General features: G+C 38.9%; 1 long non-coding RNA gene across 1 annotated transcript in view; it reads right to left on the bottom strand.

Moving 5' to 3' along the window:
- LOC144376412 (uncharacterized) overlaps window positions 1-11,576 on the bottom strand; it is a 34,850-nt gene extending 23,274 nt beyond the window's left edge. Inside the window, exon 1 of the long non-coding RNA XR_013436874.1 lies at window positions 11,177-11,576. This is a non-coding gene — a long non-coding RNA (uncharacterized LOC144376412). The remainder of the gene's footprint in view (window positions 1-11,176) is intronic.
- Window positions 11,577-12,363: the final 787 nt, after the last annotated feature.

Below are 12,363 nucleotides of genomic sequence, written 5' to 3'. Positions count from 1 at the left end.
CGCTGGGGACCAGTTATGCCTTCGGGGGACGTTTCTTATCCAGACCCTAACACTTCCCACCTCCCTACTCCAGTAGCATCACCAGCAGCAGCTGAGTCTCTTTCATTATCCTCCTGTGGCCCAAAGTTCCAGCTCTCACTGGGTGGCCTTGGATCTTTGGAGCCATAACACCAACACCTCATGTTGCTCGAGGCTTCACAGGAGTAGCAGCTTCCTGCCATTGCTCGTCTTTGGGATGTCCCCCCTTCCTCTGTGTTCCCTCAGTTTTTCTTACACCTTTGTAACCAATCCCCCATGTTCAAGTTCTTCTATTGAACTGCCTAGTGTAGCTTCTGTTTTTCTGATCTGACCTTGACTGACAGAGATATAATGACTTTAAAAGAGTTGGGCAGTGCAGCAGATGAAGGTAGGAGGGGAAGATAATTCCGTTTTGAGATTCCTATTGATACAATTTGCTTCCTGTGCCTAGAATGCCCTCTAGTCCGTTCTTCATAAAGCTATTCAGAATAATTGTTTTTAACACCTCGGATTAAACTCTTTTAGTGACTTTCCATTGCACCTGGAATAAAAGCTAAACTCCTTACTTAGGCAAATCAATCTTTACCTGTTTCTACTTATCTCTCCTCCCTCATTCACCTTGCCCAATCACGCTGATGCACTTGGTGTTCCTCAAACTCACCAAGGTAACACCTATCCCAAGGCGTCTGTACTTGCTGTTCCTTCTGGGAATGATTCCCCATGCTTTATCTTCATGCAGGTCTCTGCTCTTGTGCCACTTGAAACGTTACCACCACCCATTTCTTTATTCTTATTTATGTTCCTCATTGCATGTATTACTCTTTGAAATTATACTCTCTGTTTCCTTCTATCTCCAAGTGTGAGGACAGAGACTTGGGCCGTGTCCATCTTTCTATTCTTTGAATTCCTCTGCACCTACTGTAGAGTCTGGCATAATTAAGGGCTATATAACTATTGGTTGATGAATAAACGAGTAACTAACTTTACCTTTCAAAAGTGTTGTATAGTAGAGGTACTTTGCATATTTATTTTATTTTACTTTTTATTATCTTAACTTCCATAATTTCTTCTACTGAAATGTCCTGTTCTATCCTCACTATTCACCTTTCACAATGATTGAAATCCTTTCTTCTGTGAAACTTCTTTTTTAAAATTGATTTTATTATTTTTTAAAAATATACAACAACAGTGGAATGCATTACAATGAAACTTCTCTTTTTGTGGCCAGAAAATTGGAAGGCTTTCTCCTTTGGGTTCCACTATACTCTATTAAGACTCACATTTCATTTCACTTATTAAATCTTTGTCCCCTTTTCCAAGATGGAAGTAGAGATCATAAAGTTGTCACCCCTATAGTTTAGTATCTATACTAGTGTCTGATACATAGTTGCATCTGGTAAATATTCACTGAACGAATGGGTGAAGATCAGATACAGAGGTTTTAACTCTGCACTTCTATTTGTTTCTCAACATATAAGTTGCTGGAAAAGAAAGATGGCTCCCTATCTCCAAAATGGTAATGACATTTCTCACAGCATTTGTGGAGAAAACAGAGGGAATGAAAGCTCCTAGGAAATATGAGACAAATAAAACCTCTTGTTTCCATATTTGGGGAAAATGCTTGCACTGACAAAGATGGATCTTGGTGGCAATATCAGTTTTACCCACAACTTGTCTACAAAAAGCCTTAAGATTTCTAGAATTTTTATGACAACTTGGGGAAGATGTCCTTCTGAAAACAGGGTTAAGAGAGACTTCACAAAAGATGGGGAAGATGTTCCCAGGAGCTTATGTTCAGGTTGCTGTAGAGATTTGGCCAATCCTCTGAGCAAGATCGTATGCTGAATTCACTAGGAAGGAAACTTCAAAGCCACAGGTGTGAGAAGCGCACGTCTGACCCACAGCTAGATTGAGGAGCTAGTCCAAGGTTCACTGTATAGCACCCAGTTGCCCCTCCCTTCTCCGGTGTGAACCCAGGCCCCAGCCTGCACCATGTCCAGGCCTATCAGAGAAAGAAGCCTGGCTTCAGGCTGTTCACTGAAGGACTTACTTTCACCTGAGATTTGGAGTCCTTCAGACTCTTGCTCTGATCAAACCAACTCATTCTATATGGAACTTCAAGTAGCAAAGGGCAGGTGGAATCATATGACTCACATTTTTCCACCCACCATTTTGGCCCTTTGCTATTCCACCAAGCCATTTGGAAAATTAGAGGTTGTTTTGCCTCCAATCTGATTTTGCACTAAGTACCATTAAGTGCAAACTCACTATAGCCGTGCACCACATAGCCATGTTTCAATCAGGGATGGATCACATACACAATGGGGGTCCCTTAAGATTGAAGCATTGCTGAAAAAATCCCTCTCTCATCACATTGTAGCCATCAAAACTTCAGTGTAACACACTCTCACGTTCTTGTGGTGATGCTGGTGGAAACAACCTACTGGGATGCCAGTCGCATAAAAGGCAGAGCACAATATAATGAACAGTACCAATTATATGATGATAATAACAAGTGATTGTTGTATATTTATGATATGACTGTGGCTTATGTTTACTATATATATTTTTATGGTTATTTTAGAATGTACTCCTTCTACACGGGTTAAAAAAAAAGTTGACTGTAAAACAGGGTGATGTGTTACATTGGCAGAGACCTCTCCTCTTCACTGTCTCTTGATTGCATCACTTTCTATTAGGCTTGGTTTGATCTTAGGCTATTTGTTCATTGTGGCCCTGGGAGCAATAAGCTGGGACACACACACACACACACACACACACACACACACACTCCCCACATAGGGTGTGGTCAGCTATCTCACCTAGGCTTGTAAAAGCACATGCTATGATGTTCCACTAAGGATGAAATTGCCTAACCACACTTTTCTCATAATGCATCCCCTTTGTGAAGCGACACCCAACTATATTAATAAGAGACCAGAAGGGAGAAACAGGTGTCAAAATGTTTAGAATACTCAGTGCCAAAGTATTTTTCTAAGGATGTAACTCATGATAAGATGTAGAGTGTTGGGGCTGGGGTTGTGGCTCAGTGGTAGAGCACTTGCCTGGCATGTGTGAGGCCCTGGGTTCAATTCACAGCACCATGTATAAATAAATGAATAAAATAAAGGTCCATCAGCATCTAAAAAAACTATTTAAAAAAAGATGTAGAGTGTTTCACTCAAGATTTCCTTGAAGACAAAAAAAAAAGATCCATTAGAGTGTAACTTGAGGGCCATGTGGGTGGGGGACAGTGGGTTGAATTAATGTCTTTATGTAAAATTAATTGTGGTTCCAGAATTTAAGATGAAATCATCATGTGTCTAGGTACCTTCTCACTTTGTGTCTCCCTTACTGCCCTTTCAGATAGAATCTCACCATCATTTCTGTTTCTTTTCTTTCTTTCTTTTAAAGAGAGAGAGAGAGAGAGAGAGAGAGAGAGAGAGAGAGAGAGAGAGAGAGAGAGAATTTTAATATTTATTTTTTAGCTATCAGCGGACACAACAACACAACATCTTTGTTTGTATGTGGTGCTGAGGATGGAACCCGGGCCGCACGCATGCCAGGCGAGCGCGCTACCGCCCTCCCTTCCTCCCTCCCTTCCTCCCTCCCTTCCTTCCCTCCTTCCCCAGGGATTGAACTCATGGGCACTTAAACACTGAGCGACATCCCTACCTTTTAAAATTTTTTATTTTGAGGCAAAAGTCTTGCTAAGTTGCTGAGAGCCTTGTTAAGTTGCTGAAGTTGGATTTGAATTTGAAATTCTCCTGCCTCAGTCTTCTCAGCCTCTGGGATTACAGGCATGAGCCACCACGCCTGGCTTCTCACCATCATTTCTGATGTATTTTTAGTTAAAGCACCTTTTTACAAATCTCAATTCTATTAAAGCATCTATGGATATTTTTACTAATCCACAGAGCCAAGTTTTAAAGGACACCCAAGTAGATCTTCAAAAAAATTAAAAAGCATTCATTGTCTGCTTTCCCTAAGTCTCTGCCTTTTAAAAAAATAGGTATTTTAGGAAAATATATATGAATGTCTGTTACATGAGTTGCTCTTCTCCATGCTTCCTCCACTTCTAAATAGCATATCGCATACATCTCCCTCGTTAGACCTCAGATTATCTGGGGCAGATAAGGTCTCACCCATCTTAGATTCATCAGTGCCTATGAGTGTGCCTAGTGCAGAGTTATTTTTCAAAATCTATTTGTTGAATGAATAAGTAATTTTTAGCTCTAGAATTTTGCTTGGCTCTCAGCCTAATTAGGTAATTTCTAATTCCTAACAAGCACTAGCTCTTAATCAGATCAAAGCTGCTCCGACTCACTTTTTAAAAAAGAAGTACAAATTAAAACTCTATTGAGAGACCCATTTTTCACCTGTCACATCCTTACTGGTAGTTGTGTAAACTAATACCACTTCAAGGGAAGGGATTTTGGCAATGTCTACCAAAATTCTAAGTGAACATACTCTTTGATCCAGCAATTGTGTCTCTAGGAATTTCTTTGACAGACAATTCTCCCACATGTGCCTTTCATATCTGTGAGGACATTTACTATGATGTTGCACGGTAACAAAAGGCTGGGAATGCCTTAATGTCCACTATAGGGGATTAATTAAATAAATATCTTTACAATAGGCAATCTAGTCCAGAGGAAAAAAGAATGAGGCAACTTTGTTGTGTACTAATACGAGACAATTGCTAAAATCTATTATTAAGGAAAAAAGATTCAAGACTGTATACAGAATACTACCAAATTTTAATACAAGATGAAAAGATAGACATACTTGCATGTCATGCATAACTACCCCAGAATGGATTTACAACACTCTAGTGACAATTGACTTCTATTAGTGCAGGGAACTGGGTAGATAGCTAATAGGGTGCTGTGGCTTCTGTCACTCACAACACAAAAAGTGCTATTCAACCTCCTATGGTATGCTTATGGGGGGTACTAGGGATAGACTCCAGGGCTTTACACATTCTAGGTAAGTGATCTACCACTGAGCTTCATCCCCAAGGCCCCTTTATTTTATTTTGAGACAGGGTCTCACTAAGATGCTCAGACTGGTCTTGAAATTTATGATCCTCCTGCCTCAGCCTCCAAAGTAGCTCATCTGGCTAATTTCCTAATGGTCTGCAGGACTTCAACTTTGAGGCCATGTCATCAGAGTGACCTTTCCTAATTCTCCAGACTAGGCTTTTCTCATATAGATGCTCCCCTGTACCCTGAGCTTCTCTTTCAGTAGCAAACAACAAAATTGCAATTGGTAAATTACTTACTTGAAGTCTGCATTCCTTTCTAAGCTGCAAGCTAATGTCTGTTCTGGTTGCCTCTGTACCTGCACCTAGCACAGAGCAGACCCTTAATAAACATTTGTAGGGGGAAGGAAAAAAGGTTTAAAAAAAAAAAAGTAGGGTGGAAAGTCTGAATGTGAGAGGCAGGAAGTGCGGAGAGCCGGCTGTGCCCTGCTCAGTTATTCCATGTCCTGTTGAACAGTGGTGCCTAACCCTGGGTGACTCCTTTTTATAAAGCCACAAGCTACTCCATTTTGAGTACAAATGACTTGGTCATTTGTTTGGTCAAGTAAGTAACAACCAAATGTTGGACATACAGAACTCATCGAAAAGAATAACATCCAGTTGCAAAGCACAATCATTAGGCACAAATTGATAAATAAATTAATTGTGCTCATAAAAAATGATCACCTATGAACTTATCCAATTAAATCAGAAGCACATAAAGGTATGCATCGGTATATCAAGCCCACATCAAAGAAACCAGGCCCTTAAGCTTTTCAATCTCACCAGGCATAACCCCCTGACAGAAACACAAAAGGAGAGGCACCTTAGACAATGGCACACTGACCTGTCATCAGACCAGCTGGTGAACACATAATATTGGGTGAACTAGTTATGAGGTGATGAACTCCGACTGTCCCTGGAGCTTCAGCTCAGCTAGATCAACCTGCTCAGCATAGCTCACTTCGAAACTGCCTGCAGTCCAGACCCTGGCCTAGAATAAGCCCCAGTTCCTGATTCTCTGCTCTCTGAGTAATTTTATCTGACCACCTGCAATGACTGCATTTGCATCTGCTTTCTGCCAGCATCTTGGTAGAACTCTTGAAACTCCATGGCTGCCTTAAGGTTTTCTTGGCCTTCCTGTAATCTATGTATCATTCTGCAAAGTGTGATGTGTGCCTCACGTCCTATAGATATGAGCAGGGAAGGTTGGAATGGAATAAAAGAACTTGTGATTGCCTGGGTCATGATACCAAGTGAAACATAAGTATTTTCAGGGGATTAAAGCTGATGAGAGTAAAGTAGCTTGTCAAGTTATTGTTATTTCATAAATCTTGATATTGTGGAAAAATGGGATCACTTCCAGCCTATGTTAATGGCATAGCTCACTCACCACAGGGAGGAGGCAGGGAAGGTGACTGGGGCGAATCCAGAACACCAGAGAGAGCAACCACCAGGACCTCAAAGCCCACTGTAAAGAGATCCCCGTGTACGTGTATTCTTCATTAGCAATTAGTTGTGGGCTTAGCACTCTCAGATTTACTTGAAATTTACCTTGTTAACTCTGTGGGCTTACAATTGATACTTCACAAACATTGGGTATTTTGGTTTGTGCAGTGAAAAAATTTATCAAGGCCAATGAACTTTTGTTTTACTTTTGTTGAGAATCATTATTATTGGGGATCTTTCTTTCTTTTCTTTTTGTTACCTCTAGGTTTTCACACAGAAGGCAATGATTTCAATCTCTTATGAGTAGGATGACGTTAGGATTTTAGATGGTCATGAGGTTATGTTTAGACTGAGACCCAAACTGTGCTCAGGCTCCAAGGCCCTGAGGGAGCTGCCTGAAGCCCTTCACTTCTCTGCTCCAAACACAAGGGCTGAACTACATCCCAGCCTACATATGTCTACACACACACACACACACACACACACACACACACACACATATACATACATATATAAGTTATATATATAGTTTTTAGTTATAGATGAACACAATATCTTTATTTTGTTTATATATTTTTATGTGGTGCTGAGGATCAAACCCAGTGCCTCACATGTGCTAGGCAAGCACTCTGCCACTGAGCCACAACCCCCATCCCTCAGTCTTTTTATCTATTTATTTTATTCTAAGACAGGCTCTCACTAAGTTGCTGAGCCTGGCCTTGAATTTGTAATCCTTCTGCCTCAGCCTTGTGATTTTTTTCCCCCCATATAAGAGCTCTAAGACTGTAGGGTGTTTCAAAGCATTTTGTTTTAGTGGGGTGTGTGTGTGTGTGTGTGTGTTTATAGGGATGTACATGGTAGGTTTTATCTTATCTGTGTGGCGTGTGTATACTATGAACGTAGCCAAAATTGTGGTTAAAAAAGTATATGTCAGAGCTGGGGTTATGGCTCAGCAGTAGGGTGCTCGCCTCTCACGTGTGAGACCCTGGGTTCAATCCTCAGCACCACATAAAAAAATAAATAAGTGAAATGAAGGTATTGTGTCCAATTACAACTAAAAAAAAAGTATTTAAAAAAAGTACGTGTCAGTTAATTAATATATGTTGTCTGTCTAGCTTTTTACCCTAGAGTGCTGGTGTCCACCCAGGGCTTTGGGAGGGGCCTACGCAGAAATTCAAGCTTCATTAGCTTCCCAGTAAGCCCCAGTTTGTCTTCACTCCAACCACTTGTGATCACTTCATCTGTTTTCATTTTCCTCAACACTTAGTCCAGACTGAGATTATTGTAGTTATGCGCTTGCCTGTTTACAAACCGCCTTCCCCTGTGGCAGCCAGAGCTCACAAGGGACTGGGCCCTGGTTCCCTGGCCTTCTGGGGCCTCCCACAGAAGCAGGCCTAGGCAAGGGGCTTGAGAATTTGTTGAATCGGTGAGTGAATGTTAAATGGGATTTCATGTCAATCTCTGGTATTTATGCTTGGAATTTATGAAAGTTGATTTTTCATTAAAGCCATTTTAATTAAACTTGATTGCAAATACTGGAGTGTTGTAAGACTTAATTGTGCTAATAGGATAATTTTCTGACACAGTAGTTTGTTTCTGATAGCACAATGTGTTCCTATCTGGCTGGAAGTAAATCTGGAGATTCTTCAGAGTGTGTGTGGCCCTCAGATCTCTGCTACAGCAGCTTTCAAATGTCCTTACCACGCCTCCCGCCCAAATAACTTAAAAATAATTGGCACCCTCACACCTTTTCAAGTCATCGGCTTTTGAAGTCATACATTTAAATGTTTGCAAAGGATATAATTTCTAACCTAATATAAATTGACACTTCAAAAAGCCAAGTATATTAATTAGAAGTAAAATACAAAATCAATCTGATTCCTGACTTAATTCTTTTAAAAAAAAATACATTAATGATCTGGGCATGGTGGTACACACCTGAAATCCCAATGACTAGAGAGGCTGAGGCAGGAGGATTACAAGCCTCAGTAATTTAGAGAAGCCCTGTCTCAATATAAAAAATTAAAAAAGGCTAGGGATATGGCTCAGTGATTAAGCTCACCCTGGGTTCAATCCCTGGTACCAAAATGAAAAATAAAATGATCCATAATGTACTAGTCTTTAATTGTTATATAGTTTTAAATATTATACTGTTTTTTTTTCTCTCAGATACCTGGATTTTCATTATGTTCCTCATCACCCCAACCCTGTAATTTTGTATATTTTTGTGTATTCCCCTATGGGCAGACCTATAAAAATCTGCAACCAAAATATGTATGTATATTTAAATTAAAATTTTAAAAGTTATTGTGATCACAAGTCTCAAGTTGTTAAAAATGTCTTCTGGACTGAATTATTATATAATTATTATTAGTACTGATGATCAAAAAATATAAATATGTGATACATTTATTTATGTAATTTGAGAAAATGTAAAATAAAATTTACATGTCTGAGGTGATAGATATTCCAGTTCCCCTGATCTGATCATTACATATTGTATGCACATTTTGAAATTCCACACTGTATCCCATATGCATATATAATTACTGTGTCAATTTTTTAAAGTACAAAAAATTTTAAAAAGTCAGAGACATTTAAATTAAAAAAGTACAGTTTTATTAGAACTGTTTCTGAAGTAGATAATGGAAGTATTTTTTTTCAATTAGTTTTTGTATCCAAGTTTCAATATTACTTATTGTTGAAATGAGACAGAGTTTAGCTCTGATTCTGCACCTATTTATTGCTTTATAAAGAAAATTTGTTCACACAAATAAGCAGATAAGAAAAAAAGAATATTTTGCTATAGCAACATCACTCAATTCTCTGAACGCCTTCCAAGTTTTACATCAGAATTCATGCAATGATATATCACAAGAATTATTATAAATGCTCTATTGGCTAATGTGTCCTGCTTCAATTACATTGCTAACAAATTGCTAGGAACTACCTGACTTGAAAAAAGATTACTTAATCAATCATTAAAGGTTTTCATTTTCTCAGCACGAGTATTTTGAATTCTCCCTGTTTTTGACATCCCAGTGGTTTTTACATCTCAGGACAGTCCAGGTTTTACATCACAGTGCTACAGAAAGATCTACAAGAAGTGAAAAGCATATTACATTTGTTTTCTTGTTTGTTTTGTTCTGTTGTTTTTTTAATGACAAGGAGTGATTATTAAAGAAAAGGCAGGCAGGAAAACCCACACACCTGGGCCATGGGTGAGTTTTCAGGCAGATTAACTAAAGGAAACAGTGCTTTCAAGTGGAAAACTGATGACCTCTTCTTTGTCCTCAGAGGAAAACCTATGCATTCCAAACCTGTTTCAGATCAGGTGCAGAGGTGTGCTCTTCAAGGGTCAGGCCATGTGTCCTTGGCTGAACTGGGATGGGACCTAGGTATCCTGTGCCATACACCTCTAAACCCTTCACCCTCACATAAATCAGCATTTCCTCTTAGATGAACAAGTAAACAAAACAATTTCAATTAGCTTCTAAAGCTCTAGCAACTTCACTCATGACCAAAACCTGATAAATCCAGGTTTTGGTCATGAGTGAAGAAAAGGGGTGCTGGGCTCAGGAATCACACAGCAGACACTTTTGGAATAGTTACTCCCTTGATCTATATATTCAGGAACTTTGGGCTCAGCAACTGTAGCAAGGCCATCAAGGATGACTGACATATTTATAAGCAATGTGGCTGGGCATGGTGGCATACATCTGTAATCTCAGTGGCTTACGAGGTTGAGGCAGGAGGATTGCAAATTTGAGGCCAGTCTCAGCAACTTAGAGAAGCCCTCAGCCACTTAGTGAGAACCTGTCTCAAAAACAACAACAACAACAACAACAACAACAACAAACAAACAAACAAAAAACATAAAAAGGACTGAGGATGTGGCTTAGTGGTTAAGTGGTCCTGGGGTCAATGTACATTACAAAAAAAAATTATAAACAATGCAAAAGATTAGTCTTATTTATAGTCACATCTACCAAAGAGAACAACAGGTAACACACTCTTTTATAAAAATAAGCAGAAATTTTAATATTAACGATTTGGTATTTTAGTTTTAATTTAGCAAATATTTTCAGTGTATTCAATATTTAATTCAATAATATTTTAAATTTATCTCAATTATTAAATTTAGCAAATATTTTCAGTTTTCTATTTAGCTAAATATTCCATTTAGCAAATATTTAGACTCTACTATGTGCCAAGAATATATTGGCAGCTAGAAAGTTTGAAATAAATTCTAAACTAATTAGCTTATTGCAGAAGGCATGCGTATAATGACTAAGAGCAGCCACTAGACCACCTGTGGTTTAGTTCCTGCTCCATCCTTTTCATTTAGGTGACTTTAGGCAAGCCTTAGTTTCCTTTCCTTGAAAATGGAAAGAATCTGTAGCATAGATTCTTGTTGTGGGAATCAAGAAGCTCATCTGATGAGCACTCAGGAATTATTTTTATCATTCTTTTCTTCCTCCTTCCACCCCAGCACCTGGCATGGTTACTGCACACAGGAGCAGACACTTAGTAAATGCTACTGAGTCAACCAATAACAAACAGCAACAGATATTTTAAAGTGCCTTTCCATTTGAAGACAGGAGTTACATGGTTGGTAGAACAGGTTATTCTCAAAGGCACAGTTTTATTTACAACATTTAATCCATTCTAATGCAAACACCTTACCGTGTTTCTCTCTTTTGCTCTTCAATGGAGTCATAGGTTTGTTAGCTCTTCTGTGTATTCAAATATTTTCCCATCTCTTTTACTAACAGAGTCTGTGGCATGTGAATTATTGTAGGCTCTTTTTAAATTACACAAAATAGTTCCTGGAAATCCAAAGGTTTCCTAGAAACAATGGATTTTGTAGGAAAACCAGGTCACATCTTTGAGATTATCCAAGTGTCATGTTGAGATGAGAGCTTCAAGGACCACTGAGGATATATTATCATCAGAGCAGTGTTCTTGCATCATCTTGCAGTGTGACAATTGAAGGTGCACACCACCTACAGAATGGGGCTGGGAGTGGTGGAAGTTAGAGAAGTGACATTTGAGTCTGTGTGACTTATTATAAAACATCATTGTTGGAGTCCCATATTCTGTTCCCAGGTATCGCCGAAGCTCAGGTTATTTGAATACATGCTTCACACTGACCTGGATCCTATTCCTTGCTGTTAATCATTAAATAGGGTATTGGTCATTAAAATTTAGAAACTTAAACAAAGCCTAGGAACTGGAGAGCAGGCTTGTTAATCACTACCGGCTTACATTAATGTAATCTTGAGTATGCTTGAAGAAATAGTGTATATGCTTAAATTTCCTTCAAAATAAATGTAATTATTCTTAATTATATTTCCTTCCATATGCAAAGATAAATAAATAAATAAAAATCAAACAAAAACCCCAAACATTCAAGCTATTCTTTATCATTAGTGCTTTATGTGATGTTGTTGCTGCCCATCTTTTATCCTGTTTGAAAACTCAAGCCCAGCTCCTGAATTGCACAAGCAGTGGAAGAGAAGAATTAGAAATTTGTTTTGTTCTTGTTGCTAGCTCTGTTTTTCATTCTCTGCACGCCCACTCCTGCCCACAAATCCAAGGCTACCGTGTCTCTCTACAACATATTTCTGCCTACAATGTACTCGCTCGTTAATTTACACAGCTCTGATTCATGTTGACAGTCATATGCTTCCGACAGGTGAATACCTCTGGGCAGTCACCTGGAGACACTTTTCTATAATAATACCTATGTTTCATGATGGTGCTATGTGTCACCTTTGTTTTCCAGGCATAAGATGTGACAGATATAATTCCGGTTTCTTGTCCTACACTTTTAAGACGTTGGTACGCCCCCCTCCCCATTTTTCTTCTTA

The sequence above is a fragment of the Ictidomys tridecemlineatus genome, chromosome 1 (assembly GCF_052094955.1).
Source record: "Ictidomys tridecemlineatus isolate mIctTri1 chromosome 1, mIctTri1.hap1, whole genome shotgun sequence".
NCBI lineage: Eukaryota > Metazoa > Chordata > Mammalia > Rodentia > Sciuridae > Ictidomys > Ictidomys tridecemlineatus.
The sequence above is the reverse complement of the archived record's forward strand: the minus strand, read 5'-3'. Positions and strand labels throughout refer to the sequence as shown.